General features: G+C 41.3%; 2 long non-coding RNA genes across 3 annotated transcripts; one reads left to right on the forward strand and one right to left on the reverse strand.

The window, feature by feature from the left end:
• Nucleotides 1–9,544: 9,544 nt before the first annotated feature.
• LOC115569606 (uncharacterized) lies at nucleotides 9,545–19,707 on the reverse strand. Of its 2 annotated transcripts, none has more exons than XR_003981566.1 (7): nucleotides 19,606–19,707; nucleotides 14,079–14,244; nucleotides 12,591–12,714; nucleotides 11,085–11,180; nucleotides 10,475–10,868; nucleotides 10,274–10,392; nucleotides 9,545–9,734 (listed from the first exon to the last, which is right to left on the reverse strand). It is a non-coding gene; the product is annotated as an uncharacterized LOC115569606 (long non-coding RNA). The 2 variants fall into 2 exon arrangements; XR_003981567.1 differs by lacking the exon at nucleotides 19,606–19,707 and adding an exon at nucleotides 16,294–16,477.
• LOC115569607 (uncharacterized) lies at nucleotides 17,817–25,325 on the forward strand. Its single transcript, XR_003981568.1, has 3 exons — nucleotides 17,817–18,104; nucleotides 23,269–23,443; nucleotides 25,153–25,325. It is a non-coding gene; the product is annotated as an uncharacterized LOC115569607 (long non-coding RNA).
• The last annotated feature ends 479 nt before the right edge of the window (nucleotides 25,326–25,804 follow it).

Genomic DNA, 25,804 nt, shown 5'->3' on the forward strand with positions numbered 1-25,804 from the left:
AGCACCGGCTGCGTCTGCTTGTCCGTTTCCTCGTAACTGTCCCTCCCGCTCAACAGGACCATCTGATGTTGTGGCGACCGCACAAATGATTTACAGGCGCGCGGAAAGACGCTGACTTAAATGGGACACCACGGGGGCTGACACGTTTTTCGAGTAAGAATAGTATGTGTGTCTGATGCCGTGTGTGAGAGTGAAGGGGGGATGTCATCTCTGATGAATAGACATGACATACATGCCCATAAGTACTCGCACAACACTTGGATGCGTACGCTATATCTGAAACCAGGTGTAAGATGTCGGCACAAGCTTAGCTCTGTATATTTGTCACTGTGTGTGTGTGTGTGTGTGATATGCACTGTAACATAAGCCAAGAGACCATCTTCAGATTCACCCTCTAAAAATGGGGAGAACTCAGCGACGTTACAAGTTCCTGGAAACAGGAGTTGCCGTGTAGTGTAGTTTTCTAAGTTGGGACACATCTGTCTGTGTTCACATGCACACACACACACACACACACACACACACACACACACACACACACACACACACACACACAAGCTGAGATTTATGAAGCTGTTTTCTGGAATGCGGCTCAACAATTCCTCGCACAACTCACATTGCGAGTTAAAAAAGACACAAAAATGCCAGGGGGCCGAAACTCAATTTGTGTTAAATGTTAGACGGAGGTTAAGTAGAGTCAAAGGTCTTTAAATGGTAGGCAGTGCAGTACATGTGTGTTAGAGTGCGGAACATGAGAAAAAAAACCTCCATAACCACTAATTACATCAGTAAACATCCATTAATACGTTACAGTAAGTCTCGTTAAAGTTGCCATGAAACGGCTAATCGAATCCATCTAATTGGCTTCGGCAAAGTTGTGTGCTTCCCGTAAAAACAGGCAGGAAACATGCGTTACGCCCCATCCCACACCCGGACCGCTGAGTCACCGACGCCCCGGCCGTACGCTCCCAGTGAACACCGCCGGACAGCACAGCCTCCAAGAAGACGAAGGCCAATTTAAAACCAGGGCTGAGTCATCAAGGACTGCTCACCAAGCTAACAGCAGCTGACTACATATAACAGCAGCTAACACTTAGCAACGACGCTACCAGCATCTATCTACCAGGAAGCTCCAAAGGTCACCTCAGTAGAGTAACTGGCCCACGTCGTCGTTCACATAGGGCGCGTACAGCTCCGGTCCGTCATTGAGAAGCTGCTGGTTGTCAGCATGTTTGTTAGCAGTTACTTTAGTAACAAGTGAAGCTATTTCTTGCATCATGTGTCATTGGGATGGACAGTCAGTTGTGTGCAGACAAGACACTGTCCTGATAAATAAGGGCAGCTGCACTTTCACAGCGCTGGTGGTAATCGAATACGCCTGGAGTGACACTTAAAATAAAAAAACATGACATATGTGCATCATTCGTGGGGATGTTAGTTTCTAGTGGGCAGATTTAGGCTATGTAGGGTCAGAAATATTTAGACTATACGTCTTTCCAACGCAGATTTCAGTCTTGAACTTCACACCAGGGGTTGGTTCAGAGGCCATCGGGGTGAGGCGCTGGGGCAATGGTGGCGGAGGGTGGTGGTGGGAGCGATGGTCACAGTATGTCCTGTCCTGGCCCCTCTCCTGCAGCGAGGCCCTGCTTGCTGACAGCGGAATGACATCACCAGGGGGGCCCTTTGTCCCCCTTTTTGGGAGCATTGAAATTTTGCACACAAAGGCTGCGCGGCGCTCCTATCTCCAGATCTGAGTGGACGCAGCACTTTTGAAAATCCCTAACAAGATTAAACCATAGCGCAATCAGCTGTCAGTCCGCACACACTAGCTGCTTCTCAGAACTCACATAGGATCTAAGCCCTGCTGTTTAAACTGAACACGCAAAGGGCCACAGACTATACTATAGCAGGTTGGATGGAAGAATGAGTGAGCAGCTACTATAGAAGCAACAGAAAGGAGGAAAATGGTTTGATGTTTTCCGGATGGCCAGTAAACTCTGAAGCAGATTGTGAAAGGTTGACATGCCTTAATTTTATGCCAGTTAAGCTCACAGACAGCTCTGCCTTCAGTTATTTAAGATAAAGTACCACATCACATCCTGGTTTTTATACCAATTTCCTGTATATTTAAATCAGAGATGAATTAATCTACAATTATTACATTCAAATATGTATTGTAGAGGCTGCTTAGACACATTACACACTAACACAGTAACACTAGTCATGTAAACTATTATTTCTAAAGCTTATTAAACTGTTTACCACCTCAGAAAATTTTAATTCCATTTCCAATCCATTTATATTGACACTAGGTCATATCTCCTTATTGTTTTGTGCTGTTTAATGAGAGCAGGCTACGCTAATGTTAACCCCTTGCAATATTCACAATGTCACTTCTCCTCCAATATTTTGATAGTACTGCATGTTTTTAAATTAGCTTAATTAATCCAAAATGTATACGCTTGCGATGTGAACATGCTGCTCGGCTTGTCTAGAAGTCAACATCGCTAACAATTACGCAAGCTAGCTAGCTGGTGACGTAACGAGGAAATGCAAGGGCAGAATAGAGATGAAGCCGTTGGGAAAATCAACATATTCCCCACGTATATTATAAACTTACAAAGAAAAACCCTTGAAGGCAGCATTACTTTGGCCCTGCGATTAGCAAGAGTTTAGCTGAATTAAGCTATGCTACTGCCTCGTTCAGTTGGATTGACCTATAAAAATAATAAAATTGACAGCTACAACGGATTTAAAGGTATTAAATTGTAGAGTAATGTACAATTCAACACATCACAGAATCTGAGCCGACAGCTAATTGCTGCTCTAAGCTAGCTAACCCAGCTAGACGGAGTTAAATTTTCTGTCATGACTGAATGTAGCTACTGCCACGTGTAGTTATATAGCATGGAATAACGAACTGAATTGACGAGTTACAGTTAAGTAACTTTCGTGTTTCGTTTTTAACAAAAATTTGCAAGCTGTCTGTGCTAGCTGGGGAGATAAGCTAGCTGTCACTCGAGGTAACACCCTCTCCTTAGCCGTCTGTGACATTTTTATATGCTGCTTGTTTAAGTACACATATTTATGACGTAATAACTGTTTAGTGAATGTTAAAACAGATGCTATTAAGTCGGTTTACTGTATTTTGACGTTACGCAGCTCGCTCTTCTTTTGGTCCAAAAAATCAAAAGCAATTCAAATGTCCGTGTTCTCCTTTAGCTGTCTTGAAATGTTGTTTTTGTCTGTGTTTGTGTTGGCTGCTCCTTCTCACTGCCTGCAGGACCTGTTGGTGCATATCCATCCTGTTACATCACTGCGCCCTTGAGAGCTGCTGACTACAAGTAAATCAAGGCCATACAAGTGAGTTCCTTCATCCTCTTTAATTTCAAAGAAATGTCTTTCCCGTGCCGGTACACTGAACCCTTGCGCTAATCTTCAGAAACAGATGAGAGGCTGTTGTTGCTGCTGTTATCCAGATGTGTACAGTATCATGAGGTTTTCTCAGAACAAGACATAACTCAGAAAAGAGAGGCACACGTGATGCGAGTAAATTCTGCCGTTCGTGCTCGATGTAACAGCATATGTCAGGATTTCACAGCTCGTGTCGGACTGTTGCTAGGCCAGCCTCTCCCCTGAAATAACATTGTCATTTTATCAGGATGCAAACAGCTAGAAAGTGTGAGGCCGGCTCGCCATGATGTGGTCTCATCATGTGAATTTTTTATTTGACAGGCTTGGACTTCTTATAAGCCTCCTGTCAAGAGTCTGTGTGGTTCAGGCCTCCACAGAGCCAGGGATTCAGAGAACAATGCAAACTGTGAGCGCTTCACCTGGTTGCCATGACAACCCATCATGAGAAGTCACCTGTACTATGACTAAGTTTGTTGGTACATGTCTGATGTCCAATACCAGGGTTGTAAAAGAGGCTCTTGTCACCTTCAAGGGGCGCTATGTAGTTTTGGAGAGAAAATTCAAACAAATATGTTGCAATATTAATGGAGGTAATAATACAAACTCAGAAATAAATATATTATTTGCCATGACTGAGTAAACAAGCTGTTCTCTGAGGAAAATAAGGTTGCCAGTACATTGTTTGGAGATAGAAGTGTGGCAGGGTCCGCCACATATAAACAAAGTAAAACAGTATGAAATTGTGTTGTTCTTCAAGGTCAGTTTGTTTATTCAGTTTATTGAGTCATTAAAATGGAGAGCGTTTGGATATTTAGTTTGTTTAGGCACATAAACTACATTCCTCCTCTGATGGAAATGTACTTCCCAAAACTACGTAGTGCTCCTTTAATGGGAATTTAAATAATTAAAATAATGATAACGACCAGATTGAACTTTTAAGATAAATCATTTTTGCAGTCCCGAAGCCAAAAAACCTCCTCAAGGCAGTTTTTAATTGAAAGCGTCTTCCTTAAAAAGGGTTTTTAAACGAGTGCCTCGAACAATCTGCGTCAAGGGGTAAGCTGATTACCCCAATTGCTGTTCAATGCTCATTTGTTTCCGGGCGACTTGCTTTGTGTTTTTGTGCTCTGACCGTAAACAGTGAACATCTGATGACATGTGCATGAATATATTAATGTATAGCACAGGCATCGTCGGTAATAAGATGAGTGTTGGGACGCGATGTCCTTTAAGGCTGTCACAAGAAAACGTTTGAGGTGATTTAACATGAAACGAGATCTAATGAGCATGTTAGTACACTTCATTTGAGATAACGTAGGCTGATGTATATTTTAATAGCATGCATGTTTGCATATATGTTGTTGGCATAAACTCTTGTGTAAATAATTAATTATAGAGATTTTAGAAGAGAGCGAGTTTTACTTTTATTTAGCAGCTAGGGCTTTCACCAATATGCCAATAGTGACCAAAGTCATGATATTTAAAACTGTTATATTGATATTGACTGAATAATACACATATGATAATATCATGTAGATGCGACAGTGCCTCACATCATTTCATTATCATTTCTTCATGTTCTTACTTATGCACCATACAGCTGGTTGCCAACAGCCATAAAATGGAAAGATTTATGAAGTGTAATTGTTCTTTTTTAACCTTTTTGTACAGTTGTGATTTCTAGACTTTCTTTTCACAACCCACACTCATTTTAAGAGTCATTTGTTTGCCGAAAAGAGGAAAAAAACATAATAAAGTTAAAGAATTTTCTGAGCTTTTTCTCAAACTTTCTATAGATAGTGTGATAGTTTTATTTTGAAACAGCCCTAGCTTCAACTTTAAATTTCTTGAGGTTTAATTTTCTATGCTGTGCTTAACATCAGGTTAAGTTTAGGGGCATAAACCACTTGGTTAGCATCAGGAAAACATCATGCTTCGACTTAAAACACCAATTCTGTCGCCACAAACATGTCAGTGAATTGTCCCGATGTCTCCTTAAAAAGACCCACTGGTGAACCAAAAGCTAGCCCGGATGTGACGCCATGCTCTCGATCCTAATTAAACAATTACATGAATTACTGAGAAATTGAACAATGAGTCTCAAATAATGGACCCTCGTCTTTAATTTTGGACCAGAGACAATTAGCAGGAGATGAGCTGACATGAAGACCTTAACGAGGCCACCAAAACAATGGGAACACAAATAGGTCAGCTCTCCTTAATGAAGATAAAGGGGCGCCTTTATTAGTTTGGGCATTTTCATTGCTAACAAAAGGGTGTCACTTTAACTTAACATGTTTACAGTCAAGTCATCTGCCGTGTGGTGCTTTTTGAAGTAACACCAGTCTTTGTACACGCCGGTACATTTAGGACAGTAAGTCTAAGAGGAAAAATCTTTTGGCTCCAGAGTCTCTGGTTAAGGGTTTAACCTCTGTAGTCTGGAGGTTAACACCACAGAGTCAGGATCTTATCTGGGTCTTCTGCATAATCACAAAGAAAATGAATATGGAACGATTTGGAATAATTTTGCAGTTAAGCACTCCTTTCATTTATACTTTTCTGGCAGGCCAATGTGGTTAAAAACCGCTGCAGAAAAAACTCAGAAATCTACCAGAGTGTTCCAGGTTTTTGTCCCACGACCTGACACGCGTCACTGAAGCGACATTAAACCTAAAGGCGACAACAATACTGACGAATGCACATCCGTCAAATCCCTGCAAACAAGTCTTTGAGAATTCATAGTATGGGTGACCTCTCCACCCTGCTGACCCCGACACAGCCGTCTGTAGAACCAGCCGAGGGGGTCAGACTGGTGTCAAGCCCTGCGGTTCAAAGGTGAGAACACAACCAGTGCCATCCTGGAAATTAGACCAGACTAATTGTCCATCAGTCCACTTTAATTACAGTTGAATCAAAAGCGAGCACCAGTTCACTCGTTCCAGGGCCATGACACCGGCTATGGGCGGGGGCTGGGGGTTATTATGGATGTAAAATTAAATTATGTATGCTGCAGTGCACTGGGCACAAAAGCAAATTCCCAATTTAATTAACAAACAAAGACCCTTAAACAAGAAGCATGTACTGTAGCCGAGTTAGAGATACAGTGCAACCTTTGGAAAACAGACCTTTTCCTAAAGAGGCCTGCTTGTGTTTGAGTAGCAAACACAACCAGGCCCTGAAAATGGATCAATCGACCCAATAGTTTAAATCCCAGTTAATTTTTCTGCTATATATTCACTCTAGTATATATAAAGTGCAATTTGACATCTTTTCTTTACGTCTTTTCTCATCTGAGCAGTTTTTAATTCAGTTTACATCAATCAATGTAGCTTTAACGTAAGCCGTGTTTATCTCTCGGGCTGCTCCCAGAGGTGAAACCTGACCCTTGTTTAATTGCTCATTGCCCGGGCTAAATCCCCGCGCCTATGCGGGAATTGTGATTAGCATATTGTCATTAGCATATTAGCATGCTTACTGCTAGTTAACAGTTCAGGCGGTCTCCCCCCTCGTTACTCCCACTGCAGCCTGTTTAACTCTGTCAGCAGCAGGGATCTCCTTCTGCAGACAGCGAGCGCTCCCTCGGTGAAAGGTTTAGTGCACTTGCTTTGATCAGCTGAATCCTCATGCCAGTGTATGCACCCCTCTTTCGTCTGTCTGCTGCACTTTGAACTACCTCCGGAAAATAAAGAACACTGGTCCAAACTCTTGCCTTCCTTAGAAAGGCTCAGGAAGCATCTCCTTATTTTTGTGCAGAAGAGGCAACAACATGTGAGGCACTTAACCTCAAAGATGGCGTAAGTGCACTTCAAGTCTGTAGTGCTCCTTCTCTTGAAAGTGCCACCACACGGAGACACTAGAGGAGTGTGCAGAAGTGCCCTGGACATGTATGGAGCTTGTGCTTGGTTATTTTGTTGACCCTGATTTAGGCACAGGCCCAAATTATGCCCCAAATGTGTTGTGCTGGTAGCCGCATTCCTTATCTCGGCTCAGAGTTTGCCGCCCAAGATTTGAGCCACGTGTGGCTTTGGAGAACTGCTATAGAATATCATCCTGCAAGCAATTCCTCACAGTGTGGAATGCCTATTTTTGGCTGCTGCATTTTTCTGCATGGAAAAAAAAGTCAAATCCTCCTGACAGCACTGTTGAGCATTCACAGCCAGCTGTGAAGTATTGCTTTTAAGGACTCTTACTGTAAAACATGTGGCTGCCTTCCTTAAATCAAGCTATTTGTGGCTACATAATTATAGTCTAGACATGCTTCTGCTTTTTAACATGAATCTGGAGTTACATCGGAATTTACAGATAACATACACAGACATTGTGCAGAAAAATAACATGGAATCTGGCACCTCCTTGGTCCTTCAATGAAGGAAATACTGAGATTGATTTTACTGTTTAAACTTACTTAAAGGATAAATTCGCCGAAAAATGATAAATTCAGTCACTCACCCTGATGCTGATGGGAAGTCAGATAATTTCATAGATTACAAAACAATACTGGAGCTTTCGAGGGTAGCAGCATTCTCCTGAACAACTGTAGTAGTAGATAAGTTAAAATGGAAGAAAAATAACAAACAAAAAATATCATAAATACATCCATACCGAACGTTCGGCATCATCCAAGTGTCTAAAAGCCCTGAGATTACAGAATGACTTGAAAAAGCATTATTAAGCATGTGTACTAACTTCAGATGCTAAAGTTTTTTACTTTAGCAGCTACAGTGAAGATATTGGCTTAGTAAATTATGTCTTTTCAAATCAATTTGGGCTTCTGAAAACTTGGATTACACCAGACAAGCTGCATGGATCCATAAACTACAGCCAGCAGTTAGTTGTCTTAGTTTAAACATTGAAAGCGATGGGAAACAGCTAACATTGCTGTGTACAAAAATGATGAAGTCTAGCTTGCACCATCACTAGAGTTCACTTACGAATACATTATATCTTGTTTCTTAAATCCATACAAAACACAAACTTCATGGCATCTTGATGTGTCTATTAGGTTGATAAGAAACTAGCTGTGACTCCAGGAAGTCACTACACCTCGCCAAGAAATAGGCCAGCACATAACCCCCGGTAAAACCACCTCGTGTTGTTTCTACTTCTGTGTTCGTATGGATTCAACAAACACGGTACAATATGTACCTTAACTAGTTTCTAGGTGGTAGTAGGCTTTTTTTGTATTTTTTAAAAGCTTTTGGACAGAGCAAATGTGAGCTGTTACCCCGTTTGAAGTCCTTGTGCTAAGCTAACAGCTTCCTTGCTTTCACCTGATATTTAGCGCACAAACATGAGAGAGGTATCGCGCTTCTCTCGGAAAAGAAAGCAAATGACCATATTTCCAAGAATGTCAAACTATTGGCTGGAAGCTGATTGTTAGATTTTTGTTAACAGATGCCATTTCTAAACTTACATTAGCTACTGTTGCTCTCTGTTAGTGGAGGAAAGGTGCACTCGAGAGCAAACATAAAGTCACATAATTTGGACTGTTGCGGAAAATCCATCTACAGGCAACTAAAGGTCTTATTCTTCATGTCACGTTACAATCAGCCCATGTATGGCCGAAAAGGAACATCTCAAAATGCTAATCATTCAAGTAGTTTGCTATTACAACCCACTCAGAGGGACATTTATTTGATTTAATTGGGTTTTCTTTTCATGGTACTTGAATTATTAATTGTTCTGAGAATTGTGTCACTGTTTTCCAACAGCCTTGCACCCACCTGTGATGTGCATATTATTAAACGCCTTCTGTTGAGGTGACTTTAAAACCTGAATAATTTACATTTTAACTATGCGCTTTAGCTGACACTCTTATGCAGTCGAGGTTTTTCACTGAACGACACTTCTCGGCACGGAATATTTTATCTAGATTTAGATTCACAGACAACCAACACATGGGCAAATTGGTTGTCTGCCGAAAGCCTCGTAGTGTTAAATGCAGTTTTATTGATTAACATAAAGACGCAGGAGAGTCCTCGATTCAGAGGAATCATGGAAAACTATTCAGAATAACAGAATTGGTGTTTTCGAAACCGTGGGACTTCATACCGCTCACAAAATGTTCCCAGTGTTCCCCGGGTGTTTGTGTAAAACAGTGAAGTGTGTGGGAGTGGGGGGAGAAAAAAGATCCAGACAGGGAAAAAGTTTTATTTTTGACATCACAGATGCAGGAACAGGTCCAAGTAAAAGGACAGGGGAGTTGGAGGGAGGGATGTGGAGTTTTTTTTTTCAGGAAGAAAGTTCACAGCGGAGGAGGACGAGGATTGTCCGTATTCATGGTGAAGATCATAACATGTCATCTCTCTTTCAGGCTTTCGCTACAGACATTCAATCAATAAAAAAAACGTATGTTTAATGGCCTGCAATCACATCTGAGATTAAAAAAAAAAAAAAAAAACCCTGAGAGAGCTGGTGACTATAAGTACACTTAATGCCAAGGATAAACGAGCAACATATGTTGACGCTGTAATCTCAATGCAGACACCAAAATAAATCTGCCTTAACAGGGATGAGGTTGAATTTATAGAGTGATTTTTATAGATGTTGATCAGCGCATTCATACTTAAACTGTACATGCATTTCTACGGGTCGTCCATCATATCAGTGTTGACAGAGAGAAATTAGTAGATCATCATTAACATCACTGATCCCTTTTAGCCTTTAGAAAAGTTTGACAGAGTTGAATTGCTAAAACCAATCAGAAGCAGATCCATTATGCTGAACGCTGGAGCCATGGACTGTATGACCACATCCTCCTGTACGCTCGGTGCAAAAGGGAAAGTCCATCAATCAAAGTGTCCTTTAGGGGGCTATGAAAGGCTTGATGTTACACAAACAGTAATCTGACTCGTCCTACCTCTAAAGGGGCCCGAGCGTTGTCACGTTGTCCCTGAGGTTCACAGCGGGGGTCTATACAGGCCCGACCAGGATTCCTGCATCAATCTGGAAGTGTCTCCTCGTTCGGAGAAGAGAGGCCTAATGGGAGAAAATGTACCACCTCATCACCACCTCCCAGGGCTGCCATAATGGAGCATCCATGGTCATTAATGGAGCGTACCTCCCACCTCAAGAGTCTCTATTCAGACTCTGTCATCATTCACGGCCATCACTTCCTCAGAATTTAATGGTTTTGGAGGTCCCTTTTATCCTATTGTCTCTACGCCTCTGTGTCCCTTCCCCATTTAGGAGCCCAAACTAGAGGACGGGCCTGTTAGTTGGGCGTTGGGGCTGACCTCTGCACCCCTTCACTGGAGACTCCTTCGGCTTTGTTTTGGGCCTCTGTCCCCCTTGCCAAGGCAAATCAGACCCCAGGCGGGTCATGGAGAGAGGGAGCCACTGGGGGTCTCATTGTCTTCCCATTCACATCATAGACAAGTGGCCCGGAGTGGACATCAGACGCTCCCTATAGCCACACACACTGAAGGGACAATGTCCACACAAAGTGACAGCTCCTATTGGGAGAGGAATGCATGTGAATCAAGAAGGTTCAAAGAAGCACGCCAGCAAACCAACGACATGGGAATATTTGATTGCCAAGCGCTATTTCTCCCTCTTCCATCATCTTCCAACAACAATGAGAAAGATTACAGTCAGAACGATTTATTGTAATGTAAAGTTCATCATATAGCAGACTTAATGCATTAGGAGAGTGCTCGTATGAAGCTGACCGTCGCATGTTCCACCTGCTTTATTCAGAGGTGCCTCAGGGAATCAGTCAGGGATCCACCAGAGCTGACCATCACAGGCCGATGCTGTGTTCAGTGCTTTAGGGGGCAGGAGAGAACCAGAAGAAAAGATTGGCTGGACCGCACAGGCAGGGCCGAGGGGTCGGAGCGAGCCTGAGGCTGGGGGGTAAGATTAGGAGGCAGCTGAGAGAGGGCACGCGGCCGTCCTCCAGCACACATTCCCGCCATGGCTCGAGGCCAGGAGCTGGGGATTAATACCGACTAAAGCGAAGGGCTGGTGTTGGCAAGTCATCGGCAATCATTTCCATGCGTGTTCTACTCTGACAACAATGTGCATTTGAATACATGCAAATCAGGGTGCAAGGATTAATTTAGAGGACTGTGACGAAACCCATGCCTCGCTCATTTAATCACAGACTCATCCAATTACCCTCTTGGACACTTGGCAAGCTCTGCACAATTGCAGATCCATATAAATACAGGATATGTTATGGTATTGTGTGGGCTCTAATTTACTTTCCAGAGTGCATCACAGCGCCATATTCTCTCGCCCGACACTGTACATTTCTTGTCCCTCATTTTCTCATCTATTCTGAGGTGGTAACGTAGTGAGATTAGAGCACCAAAGCCTCCTGTAGATCTATTGACCACCGCTTCAGCGGCTCATCATTGGACATATTGCTGTTTTGTTAGCCCTGTGAAAAGCAGCTTAAGAGGTTCATCCTCTGTGATACCTGCTGAGAGTCAGAGCCGAAACCTGAATTGCAGCCCGCACCGTAATAGTCTTTCCAGTGTCTGGAAGTGGTGCCTTCAATCTAAGTGTAATCACATCTGCAGACCGGGAAACTGGAAATCCACGTTTGAGTGCCAGGTAAGTGGGAATTGGGTCTTTTTCACTCAGTTTCCTATTATCTAGTGTTTGCCGCCAAACAAAATGGAGGCAGGTGATAAAGCAGGGGATAAAGGGTTTAAAGGCTTAAAGTCGCCTGAATTAATCATCCTGCATTTTATCTATTTTTTTTTTACAATAATATAAAAGATTTATTCATATTCAAAAGTGCTGAATTTACTCATCCTTTTGAGTCATTTAACAGATGTCACTGATGCTACAGACTACAGACAGAAAGCATCAGTCTCAACTAAAAAACAGCAAAGATGAAGCAGATAACATGGAGCTCAGAATAGTTTTATAGGCAATGACAGGAATGATCAGACTGCTGATTAAAACTGACTAAACTCAAGCCTAATTAAAAAGGTCTCAAAAGTTAACCTCAGAATGTGAATCATAGTTCAAGACATAGTTAAAACCAGAAAAATGGTATCGATAAAGAGGAAGCAGGGTTTTTTCATGAATCACATGGAGGAAATCAACAAATTCTAGGTAAAAGGTCAAGAAGGAGAAGTTGTTTGGGTTGCTTTGGTGCTCTTAAATCTGAATCTCCTGTACACTGAACGTAAAATATTCAGATTTTGAAGCAATGTACTTACTTGAATTTCAACAGATTCTGAAGCAGACCCTCATCAGGTATGTCTTGTTCACATGCATACATGTTCGTAGGTTTTCAGCCAAAAACACATCACAGGATATGACACTCAGCACTGGAGGTGAGATCTAAATTTAAAAATAAAAGCAGTCACTGATCATCATCCTAAGAGAGAATGGTAACCAAATAGTTCACCTATTTTGTCACTGCAGAAACATACAGCTCAGGAAGTGCTCTTTACGGATACATGTGTGATCATACTACTACAGGAAGAGAGGGAGAAGCATAACATGCAACAAAGCTGAACTCAAGCCAAGGACATTGCAGTTGCATTGAATGCATCTTAACCACCAGGACTCTCCAGCTGAAACTCTGAATGGATTCTTTATGAACACAGGAAGAGTGAAAAATTCCTTCATGTTAAAACCAACTTAACTTATCGACAGAATGTGCAGAAATAACAGTTTTGACATTATGTCAAATACATTAATGTATCCTGTTGCAGAAATGTCTACTTAAGTTAGCATGCTAACCAGCTAGCCCTGGCCTGTTATGTCTTGTTATGTCACTATACTACTTTGCAGACATATATGGAAACACATTCATCATCTGCATATAGCTTTTCTATCCGATTTTTATCGTATTTATTTGAGTTTATTTTAATGTATTTTTCTCTTAGTAAGTCCCTACCTTTGCACTGCTACTTTTTGTTATTGTTTGCACACTGTTTGTTCTCTATTACTGCAGTGTCAAATTGAATTTCCGCTAAGGTGGATCAGTTAAGGTCTTTGTCGTCCCCTGAGTGAGAGCCCTGGTCGGAGCGACATGAGTTGATAGCTGCATGGCTAACTGAGCTAGCTGGCTAAAAAAAAGCTACAGTTAGCCTCAGTTAGCGGTTAATCATGCTGCATCTATTCTTACATCAGGGAAGAATAAGTTCGCCATCATCTGTATACGTATATTTAGCACCCTCCGAATGGGCGGGACATAACACAGAATGGGCGGGGCTTATCCAAAGTCGAAATTGATGGTTTGATCAGGAGTTGCTATATTTATTGTTTATTAAAGAAGAGAGAACAAATATTTTTCAATACAAATTATGAGTCAGACCTGCTTGGATGATGCTTATCTGTAACAGATACTCGTTTCAGCTGAGTGCTTGCTTAACTTTATCTTACATATTGCATCTTTAGTCCAATATGACAATGACAAAAAGAAATGTGGGATTTTGCATTCAATGTATCGGTGCAGCCAATTATTACACTAAATATAAATATAATTCGAAAAATAAATCCAGTGACTCATTCAAGTGAATCACTGGAACAAGTAGATACAGAATTACACTCCATGTGTGAAATAAACAGACAATATTGTGAACATCAGGGTTTTTTCCCTTCAGATATTTTCCCTCACAGGTCTCTGCGGCTTAAATAGGATCAATCGAACGCAGAACATAATTGAAGACTTGCGGTGTGTGAGCTCGCCCCCTCACCTCTCCTCTGCCTTTTCACTGTGGCCACGTCGACGTCATGGAATGTGTGATGTCATCGCCAGAGCACACACACAGCACATGCTCTCACCTGGTTTCAACCAAACCACAGCTGTTTCCTTCCCTGCACATGTCGCAAGTGGTGTTCAGTGAAAGGCCTCGTGCATACCTGGAAAGAACACGGGAAAATCATAAACGAGTGGTGCAAAGGTAACGCATGTGCGTGCCGTGATGGACAACAATAGCTTTTTTAATCTTTTTTGTCTCAAACCACTGTGTCCTGTGTGACTCACGGCAGCTGAATGTTTTGAGGCTTCGCATACGACTTTTACCAACATCAAAGGGCCAAATTTGTGACATATTTTTGGCAGCACTTCTGCGCTGAACACACAGAAAGAGAACACACAAGGTCCTCGTGAGCTTCATATTTCAGTTTCAAAGACTCACACACTTAAGTCAATAAAGTATAATGCTGAAAAATGATTTTCTACACATTCATTTCAGCTTAATCCTTATAATGATGACTCAAAATTTCTGGCACTAGATAAAACCCTGTTGCCTTTTGTGGTCCTTGATCAGAGCTTTACTCAGAATTTGAGCAAATTTCAGCCGATCCTGGGTCATAAAGTTGCTATTTCTGGAAGATTTTTTTTTTTTTCCTCTGTGTTTTGGGTAGAAAACAACTAGAGGCCTTTTGATCATTTCCAGACACAAATAAATGACGAAAGGTCTTATCTTTATTGTTAATTGTTGCCAAAATCCTGGCGTGTAAGCAAAGATAATAGGCTCCTTGTACACTGGTAATTTCATTTTAACAATCTACCGTGGTGTCTGTGACTCTCTTCTTCAAAGGACACACAAAAAACACATTGACGAACAAAGACACAGTTATATGAGCCTGAATGCACCAAAAGAATTTAAGAAATGGGAGCCAAAGCCGTAATTTCAAAATAAAAGCAGGCACTGATCATAATCCTGGAGACTATTTCCACACTTGATGGCCCAAAAAACTGAAAGTTCCTGATGTTGCAAAGGTTGGAAAAACCTACACATGGCCCAACTTTACATTTTTTCAGTTTTCTGTTTCTCTCTTGTCATAACGCTTTGCTTGTTCTCTGAGTTCAGGCACCAACATTACTTAGTTAGAGTCGGGCAAAAAATCAAGGTTCGGCTTGAAATACCTGTTTTGGTCACCACAAACACGGCGAGAGAAGGCCCTAAAGGTCTACCCAAACTCCAACACTGTCCCCTCCAACTACCAATGTCAAAGTCACTTAACAAACATGTAATTTCAATGTGATATGGCACGCTTTGTACAAATGTCAATACGTTACATAGCCTATGCTACGTACAAACTTTGACATCTATCTGTTGTTTGCTGTAATATTTCTGGGCTGGTATAAAGATTTTAAGGGAATAGTTCAACATTTTGGTAAATACACACATTTGCTATATTATTCAGAGCTAGATTTAAAAATTGGTACTACTGTCATGCCTGTAGGCAGGAGGATAGGGTATGAAGCTATAACCTTAAGCCAGTTAGCTTAGCTCACGAAAAAGTTCTGCACACGACCTCCTTAAGCCACAAATTGTTTTAACATAGTCAGGCCAGCTGTTTCCTTCTATTTACAGTCTGCAGGCTAAGCTAAGCTAACTAGCTGCTGCTGATAGCTTCATATTAACTGTACTGACATGACGACCTTCTCATCTGATTCTCAGTGAAAAAGACAATAAGCATATTTTTCAAAATGTCAACCTTACTTTACTAAGTTTGGTTAAAAATAACTGAATTTACCTCTTAAATCCAAACAGCTGCAGACACTGGCTCAGTTATATGATCCAGTGGATGGCACAAGATGCCACAGGTGACTTATTAGTTAGTACAGACTGTATGAGAGGCTGTGTTTGGCCCATTCGCCACTCATCAGTCCTGAGCCTGCGAGGCAGGATAACCGGCTGCATGTACTTAGTGTTCTTCGATTAGACAATGAGACAAAAGCCAACGTTCAGTTGACTTTGGCCAACTCTCTTGTGCACATTGTGCACAGACACAAACACAGAAAGAAATACTGTACAGCGCGTAACCACTTAACAGGCTCACACTGACAAACAGCTGGTAATGGCAGTTAATCAACAACCTCTTCTTTTCTCTGGCGGTTGACAGACCACACGGTTTGACTTCTAATAATACAGACGCACATTATCCAGGCACACTCACACGAGCACGCACGCGCTCACAACACTCGGCCGGCTCGGCGCAGCGCCAGGCCTTATGTGTAACTGGCATGACTGGTTATCTCCATGGCAACGGGAATGTTGGCCCTGGTAAGAGCCAAGAGAGCAGCTGGTAGGTAGTGGCAGATTAGTCTCCAAACAGATTTACAGCCAGTCAAGTACTGCATGCCCTTTGAACAGAGGAAGAAATTATAAAGAAGCCATTAGAGTGAAAGAACACAAAGAAGGGATTGTAGTACAACCGAGTGAGTCCACCGACCGAGAGGAGCAGGAGGCTTTTCCTAGTCGATCTGCCAGCTCGCTGGAGGTGTTGAAGGCGAGCGAGGAGCTGGTAGCTCGAAAAGGGGAATGATCAGAAAGAAGCTCCGGCTTTACCGGGGAGATAATACAGGCTGTCATTCAGCGCTGAGGAAGGAATGTTAAACCAAGTGATCAAGTGAAGTTATTCATTAATTAACCAGATTTTTGAGGAGTGTCTTATATGTAGAGCAGGGTAAAAATCTGAATTTTCACAATTGTAATGTCAAACTTTTAAGTCAATTTTCATTCACATGTCTTATCTTATGCAGACCAGCGCTCTTCAGTTCTTGCATTGCAGGTTTGAGGTGTTTCCCTGCTCCAGCAGACCTGATTCAAACGATCAGCTCGCCATCAAGCTCTGCTGAAGCCCGATAAAGACCCGCTCATTTGAATCAGGCGTTTTGCTTTGAGAAGGGAACGACCAAAAAACACGGAGGGCAGGGGTTCCTCGAGGACCAGGATTAAAAAAACACAGAAAACTACCATGAAGGCCATGTGAAATGACTGAAAGCATCATAACAGCTACGAGATGGATCGAGTTGTTGAAGAAATGTGGACTTCTTCAACTCTACGACAACTGAGCGAACTCAGTCTGCCAGTGAAGATCATTTAACATGACTGGACAGTGCCTAAGTGTTTAAGACCTTAGTAAAAGTAGAGAGATCTTAGAAAGTATTAAAAGTAGAGACAAGAAATGCATTAAAAATGTCACCTGTGACTGTGACTTGTACTCATGCATTCATGTAAAAGCAGGACTTACTGTTGTAATGGAACTCATTTTTAACTATTTTGTACAGGACTGCAACGAATGATTATTTTCCTTGTGGATTTATCTGCTGGGTAACATTTCCAATAATCAATTGATTGTTTGGTTTGTAAAAATGTTGAAAATAATAAGAAATGTTCTCACGGTTACCCAAAGTGACGCTGGTATAATGCTTGTTTTGTCCAGCCGATAGAACAGACCTAAAAAATTATTAAAAAATAGATAAAACTAATAAAACTAATTAAAAGGAAAAGCTGTCGGTCCGTTCACTTCAGAAGCTGGAACCATGGAAGGTTTTTACGTGAAAAAGTAAAGTACCTACATTTTTTTCACTTGAGTAGATGTACTTGGTTACATTCTGCCGCTGACTATGAATGGAAGCAGCGGAGCAGCTGCTCGACGGACACCGTGGAAGTGATTCTTACAGCATGTTGTGTTGGACAGGATCCTTCTGTCAGCTGTACGAGATGAGACGGCGTGGACTCGCTGTCTCTCCGTGCTCCCAAATCTTGTCAACAAACTGTCAAGCCAGCTGTGTGACAGAACATTTTCATCCAAGCCTCCCATTTTTCTTTTTTTCTTTTGTTTGCATTTGAATTCAGAAGCTTTTATATTTGGTGGCCACTGTCCATCACTTAGAAGACTGAACACTGTTACCTAGCCAGGTGTTTAGTCGTTAATAAATGTAGATCAACCGTAACATACAGCGACGGAGCTCCACTGAGAAGGTGAGTCTGAAGTGATGACGATTAAAATGTTTTATTGCTGCTTCACTGATCGGTACTGTGTGCTGTTAAAGATTTATCACAGTGAAGTTGACTGTAGAGGGGCTTCTAATTTACATCTTTCTTAGTGTTTATAGGAGACTCGTACCTCTGCTGTCGTATTTCGTCGTAGTTTGTAATACGGCTGTCACATCAACAGATTTTCGACGTGGACAAACGATTCAGGATAATGATATTCTGGCAATATCTGTGGTAAATTGCTGTTAGTCCAAATTTTACTTTGTTTATTGTGTGTTTTGTCACTATTTTTAGAGAGTGAATAATAATAATTGGTCCATATAAATAAAGAAAATTTAAAGTGAATCACAATGTGTACTATTAACACGATATCAGTATCTTATTTTTTAATATCATGGTTAGCTTCAAAATCCTCATACTGCAACAACACCTGACCGTGACATTCATAATGTGATCACCTCAGTATGGATTTAATACCCCCAAAATAATATTTTTGTTGAAATCACCATCAGATCCTCATGACGAGACGGATCAGATGATCATGTATGCTTTGTCCCTCGACAACAATGTGCATAGCTGTAAGGCAAGTAATGTAAGACTAGGATTTCAAGGCAAAAAATACACAATTTCATGAAATCTTTTAAATCACAGCTAGAAAACTCACACCAAAACAAGTGCCGCGACTGACTTCACACCAGTGTTAAAGTGAAACTCTTACCAAAATGCAACCTAGGCTTTTTTTGTGAATGTTTATGAGTCAAGCCTTCGTGTAAAAGCATAATTACGACGAAAGAGGCACTTTTAAGATTTACCGTGTTTTTGTTTTCAGGTCAAGCTCATTTTCAATGGGAGTGCATGGGGCACTTTTTAAAAAAAAATTAATTTAGTTTATTTAACAGGGACAATACACGGCTCTCAGCCGTACCAGAATTAGCTCCTCGCTAAATTTCATCTGTAGTCCCTGGGCAAGAACAAATAACATAAATCTAACACAGACAAGCTCATAAAAAAAACAAAAAAACAAAAAAAACAAACAAAAAAAACAAACAAAAAAACCCAAAACAAACTCATCACACAAACAGCCTTTCAAACAACAACAATAACATGGTTTCACACTCTTAAAACACAATACAACACAACAGGAATAAAATAACAATGTTAAAACACAACAAAACAATGTTAAGATACAGCACTAAAAAGATTACAAAATAGTGAGCTAATGTTTGAATTTATGGTTGGTGGGTGCATAATTGAGTAGATTTAAGCCATGATTTTATCTTAGATATAAAACCAGTAAATGTACTAATGTCTCTGATCACTTTAGCGATGGTGTCAAAATCTCTATTTTTGAAACACTAAGAAAGTTCGACACAACATGAAACTTTGCTCGTAGTATCACCAGGGTCTCTACACATGAACTTGAGCATTGAGAACATTGTTTGTGTACACTGAGTTTGCTAAAAAGAAAGTTTTTCTAACAACTCACCTTAGCAGTAGCTTGTTCCGCTCCCAGTCGTCATGGCAGCCGAGAAGTATCGATCTCAGAATGTGACGTAACCTGGAGGAGAATGAAGGTGGACTGTTGCCGTCTTCGGCAACAACTATCCACGCGATATCTCAAGTGACTTTTCCGGCTTTTGATTTTAGTATTGTTTCTTATATGAGGCTCCTTTTTCAACTTCAAGGTCAATATTGTTTTTCAATAATGACAAATTAATGAATTATCTGTGCACTTATATGGAACTGAGCTTTAGGAGTGTTCCACCTTAACTTACCTCCATGTTACGTTGCATCCAGAAATCGATACTTCTCACTGGCAGGACAGCGGCGAGTGGAGGAAACATCTGCTATTGAGTTGTCCAAAAACTTTTTTTGTAAAATCTGTGTACACAATATTCTCAGTGTTCTTGTGTAGAGACCCTGGAGATACTAGGAGCAAAGTTTCATGTTGTGTCGAACTTTCTTAGTGTTTTAAAAATAGCAATTTTGATGTTATAGCATGCTATGCTAAAAGTGCCCGTAGCACTTCCACTTAAAATGAGTTTGACCCGAAAACGAAAACACGGTAAATCTTAAAAGTGCCTCTTCCATCGTAATTCTGCTTTTACACAAAGGTTTGACTCATATACATACACAAAATAAGCCTAAGTTGCATTTTGGTAAGAGTTTCACTTTAATAAACCTACTCATAAAGTCAATGCAGCTGCTGTCTGCATCCTAAAATTCAACTTTGCAGTTCAAACTTTTTTTTCTCTTTTTTGTTTATGAACACATAACTCAAAATGAAAGCCAATGCAGCATGTAATAATGTTACAATGAGCTATGCATGCCCTCCCGGTTTAATATACTGTTGCATATGTGATTTGCTTTTATGACTTTAAATGCCAAAACACATTTCTCATTCTGGCATCAGGTGATTTAAATTCAACGCAAGTGTGTTTCAGAAGAGTCGGTGTCCATTAGAGTGTTTTATGTCTGCTGCTGTCACGATTTACTGACTTTTAGTGCAGCATCACAACACAGTAAAGAGCGTCAGCCAGATTATGTTGAGTATTGTTGCTGCGAGTGCGAACAAAATCATTAAAGGTGCAGCTGAAAGGGACAGACAGATGTTTTAGGTTTGATTTAAAGTTGTCCATATTATGTGACACCAATATAAGATGAGACTAACACCTACTTGAACATAATTATCTGTTTATTGCCGCCAGACGGTGAAGAAACACATCAGTCACGAAAATTACTCTGATTTTCACCATAAAAAGGAGAGGCAGCCCCTGAGCATTTGAAAAGAATTTCGTATTCCACTCAATTTATCAAATTAGGAATAATTTTGAGTTGGTCCTGAGATAAAAATCACACCTACAACTAAAGTTTCCTACTTTCCGCTGCTGTGATGCTGAGCCATTCATCACCAGCGAGAGTAGGACTGATGATTACACTGATTTAGTTTGACTTGCTGCAGTATTCCCAATCCAATCTGACTCAGGAATATCTGCTAACAAGCCTCTCTTTTTTGCAGAGCTCATCATGTTAACACCTTGATGCATGCTCCAGCGGCTCGTCAGCGGCAGAAACAGATAAAAGGGACGGTAACCAACAATGAAGGCGGTGATTAGCACACCATCTAGGTCCGTATTTAGCAGTCAGAGCCTATTTGTGCTTTTTTTTTTGGTAATGCTTGTGAAGAAAACGAGGGCTGCTAATGTGTCTCAGTGGGTGTTCGGCTGGCACGGGGTCAAAAACACTTCGCTGCAGGCTACACACTTGACATTACCTCCATTATCTTGATGTCAACTCGACATCACTGGTGACCTCGTGTCAGCTTATCAAAAATAATCACCTTTATGTGAAGAAGCTACATGAACATGAGGAAAACAGACAAGGAATGAGCTGGATTTCAGCCCCTCGATGAACAATTAGGAACAAGTCTAGGCATGTCTGCCGAGTGCCCCGCTGCCATCCCATCAGTGGGTGAGCATGAAGTGCAGCATGAATCCACAGTCTGTTGGGAGTTTGCACCCTTTCTATGGACCAGCAGCTGCCTCCCGCAGCTGTCCGCGGATGCAGCTTGTGAAAGATCCAACAGAACTGGTCAAAACAACACACCACGAAATCAGAACAGGTGAGAAAAAAATGGCCTCCACAAAGAGGCTTGCAGCACTGATTTATTCAAAAGTCCAGTAACTGGATCCAACCCGTTCATCCAGATAGCTGCCAGTGTTTTATTAATCATAACAGGATCCATGGATGGATTACTGAATGGGCCCACCGGGCACAGGCCCAGGGCCACAAAGGGTCAAGGGGCCACTTGGTTTTATGTTTAATGTGACTGTGTTGTGAGGAGAAAAAGGAAACACCTACAAAGAGATGCTAAATGACCAACTATGAAGAGAAAATGATAGAAAGAGATGCAAAATAATTACAAATACACAGAGGACAATAGTAAAGAAACACAAAAGACTACAAAGAGATGTCAAAACAACTACAAAGACACAAAACAGTCACAAAGAGACACTAAACAACCAAAGGAGACATGAAACAACAACAAAGACATAACGACTTAAAACTACCAACTACAAAGAGACACAGAATGGCTCTAAAGAGACACAAGATGACTACAAAGATACATATAATGACTCCAAAGAAATGCAAACAGCTACAAAGACAAAAAACAGTCACAAAGAGACACTAAACGACCAAAGGAGACATAAAACAACTACAAAGAGATACAAAATGACTACAACTTGACGCAAACAACTACAGAGACCTGTTAAATACCCACAAAGAGATACAGTATGACAACGAAGAGTGATAATATAAGCATAAAGAATTAATGACCACAAAAAAAATGGCCGTTGTCGTTTTGTGGTTCTGGTCTGGATGTCTTGTTCTCATGTATGAAGGCTGGAGGTCTTTTCAGATGTCAGTTGCCATAATCCTCATTATGGACAATGAAACCATTATTTTTTTTTATCAACCGTACCTCAACACTCCACTGTGGAGTATTCAATGTGTATTAGTCAAAGGTTTTAAAATAAGACCTTTACAACATGAGCAAAAGGAGCCGGTGTCTCTTAAAACCTTCTCTTGTGTCATTTTGTAGCTCGTAAATTGGCTCAGTGCCTCAAAACCTAATGAAAAAGCTCACAGAGGAGTTCAGTCCTCCAACATAAAAGTGCTAATTCCACAAATTAGGGCTTTTAACTTGTCCTAAACCTCAGAGGAGCGTGAAACAAAGGCCTCTGATTTTTAATGCATAGAAAGCGTATGAGTCGGAGATAAGTGAGGTGTATCTTTACGATCGCCGTTTCCAAACTGGGCTGTATATGAGGAGGGTTGGCACTCTGTCAAATATCTGATAAAAAAAGAAAGAGCATAGCTTGACACTCACATGGAGTTCACAAAGGCCAAACTAGATGCTGTAACTGTGTACATTACTAAATGGTTCCAACAACATAAAACTTTAACAACTTTAAGAAATACATTATTTTTTGTATAAAAAAATTTCTCATTCACTATTGTTCATTGTCTCTTGCTGAAAGTTAGATCAGAAAATATATACTGCTCTCTCTCTATATATATGTGCTGTGCTTTCCCTGGTAATCACACCAACCTGTTTGGCTCACAGTTGTATCTTTGGTCTCGGCAGAGTGGACGAGCCGAGTGTCTGCAGCTCGTGGAGGGGCAGCCCTCCCTTTTGGACATCCGGCCTGTTAGCTCTCTCTTTGCCAGAGATGCTCCCGCCACAAGGAACAGGTCCAGCTAAGTTTAACCCAAGATGAGCAGCAGCCAGCAGATCAGGAGGGACTGCAGCAGTGGAAGAGGTTGGTGTGTTTACTGGGGGAAGTACAGGTTACACTTCTTGGTATTAGCGCTGCTGCTGAGTACTGGAGGAGAAGGCATAAATGCAATGCCACCTAGTGGACTGGCTGATTCAACACAGAAGCATAAATCGACCTTAACTACAACATTATAGGCAGCAGCTGGTTAGTTTAGCTTGGTTCTAATTCTGGAAAAGTTAAGCAATGGGCTGCATTCTTTCCAACAATGCCCTCATCTTTTGAACCTTGGGCTATTGTCCGGTGGGTCATCTTCTTTGGTCTATGCCTTATATATCTATCGAGGAAAAGTTATTTTGCGATAATTATGTTTATTGTTTTATTGCACTTATCGGGCAGATAAGTGTAATTGAAGTTTAGTTTATGAGCATTTATGCCCACAGTTGACACCTTAAAAGAAGCAGAGTTTACAAAAATATATAGAAAAATATATATATATCAAAAGATTTATATCTATGTATCTAGAAAGTAAAAGATATATTGATACATACACACAGTTGTCTGACACATTCATACTCAAACATACACACTGACAAACAACCATACACTTGCATCCAACCATGCATACATTGTTGAAAACAACAATTTACAACACAAACAGACCTCACACACTTCAGTTATTGGTCTGTTGTTGTATTCAGTTCTGCATTATTTAGTCTGACTGCTGTTGGCAGTTGAACTAACCCTTTAATGGCTCAATAAGTGTCACATTCACAGTTTTTCCAGTCAAGTGAGTCATTTCTTGTCCAGAATTGAAAAGAAAAAACCCATAATGGTTTCGCTTTACTTGATCCAACACACTGATTTCATTATGTCCCGCCACATGTTGAATGGACAAAATAAATGTTTTATTTGTGAGACACTTGGTTCACAAAAAAAAAAAAAGAGGATTAACACTTTTTATGTAAACTACGAGGCGGAGCGGAGGAGGAAATGAAAACCACATTTCTTTAAAGTTTTGCAAAGACGTTGCTGAAAGTGTGAAAAGTGGATCAAAATGGATTGGCTTTTGTAACAGTTTCCACTCAAGCCCAGTTACCTGTGCAGAATTTCCATTTAGTGTTTTTATATATGATCATGAATCAGTGTGAGGTTTGTTCTAAAGTGAGAGAGGAGGCAGGCAGCATAGTCTCTGCTGCAGTGGTTAATGGATAAACAATGGGCTGCATTCTTCACTCTCCTCTTTTCCTTCTTCCTGGTCTTTTTATAGATGCCTTTCTTTCTTTTTAATGTCTCCCTGCCTTCCCCTTTGACATAGGTTTAAACCAAGCCATATCATTAGGGAGTCAAGAGCATCTCTGTTGTGCCTGTGAGGTTTCCCCTCTCGGTTATATAATGATCTTCCCGTAGGCCTCTTCTGGTTTTGGCGGCGCTCCCTGCCTGCTAACCCGGCCCAGCTTTGGCCCCGCTCCAGTCCAAACAGAACCCACTTTGTCCTCGACTCTGTTTTTGGCACCAGCTGTTCGTGCACGACTCCAGCAGCTGACTCCTTTGTTTTACTTACAGCCGGCTTTTTCTTCTTACATCACCTTCTCTTCTCTCCCCCCCCCCCTCCAGTTTGATCTGTTTTTCAGGCCTCGCTGTTCCCTCTCTTTCTGCCTCTCTGTTTTTCTGTCTCCCTTTTTGTCTCATTTCTATTGACATTTTTTCCAGCTCTCGCCTCAAGCGCTTTTTTTTCCCCCCACTGTCTGCAGAGGAGGCTGTTAGTGCTGTGATGTATGAGGGCAGCTGACGCCCACCTGCTTCCCAGCAGTCAGTTTGGAGGGTGTTTCTAAGCCCCACCATCGGCTATTGGCTATTCACTCGGCTCTTTGGATGAATCAATACCAACTGTCACACCTGTCGCAGCTCCTGGTAAACACTGGGCACGGTCACCGCAGCTAAACCATTAGTAAAAATGACTAATGAGGATATAAATACATTTTTCAACCACTGCCAACAATGTGTCATGATTGGTTATTACTTTACAACTTCATGATAGCCCACTAAAGCTGGATTAAGTCGTATTTTATGGAGGACGGACGGCTGTGTCATTAGTGGTGATTTACAGCCCCAGTAAGTGCTTTGAGTAACGGTAAAATTCATAAGAGGAGGAAATTGGCTTAATAATTAAGAGCCCCCGAGAGGCAATTCTCAAATAATCTTTCTTGGCAGAATATTCTCTCTTTGCTATCTCAGCTTTGCACAGGTTAAAGGATGACCGGTGACCTCCTCGCACTGACAGGCTGATGAGAGGTCCTAACGATGCTGCTGACGAAACCATTTTGTTGTTTCTGTATCGCAAACGCAGCTACTTAAGGTTTAGCTTTAGTCTGGGTCGGAGGAACAGGCAAGAAAGTCGTCCCC

This window comes from Sparus aurata, chromosome 19 (genome assembly GCF_900880675.1).
Source record: "Sparus aurata chromosome 19, fSpaAur1.1, whole genome shotgun sequence".
Lineage (NCBI taxonomy): Eukaryota > Metazoa > Chordata > Actinopteri > Spariformes > Sparidae > Sparus > Sparus aurata.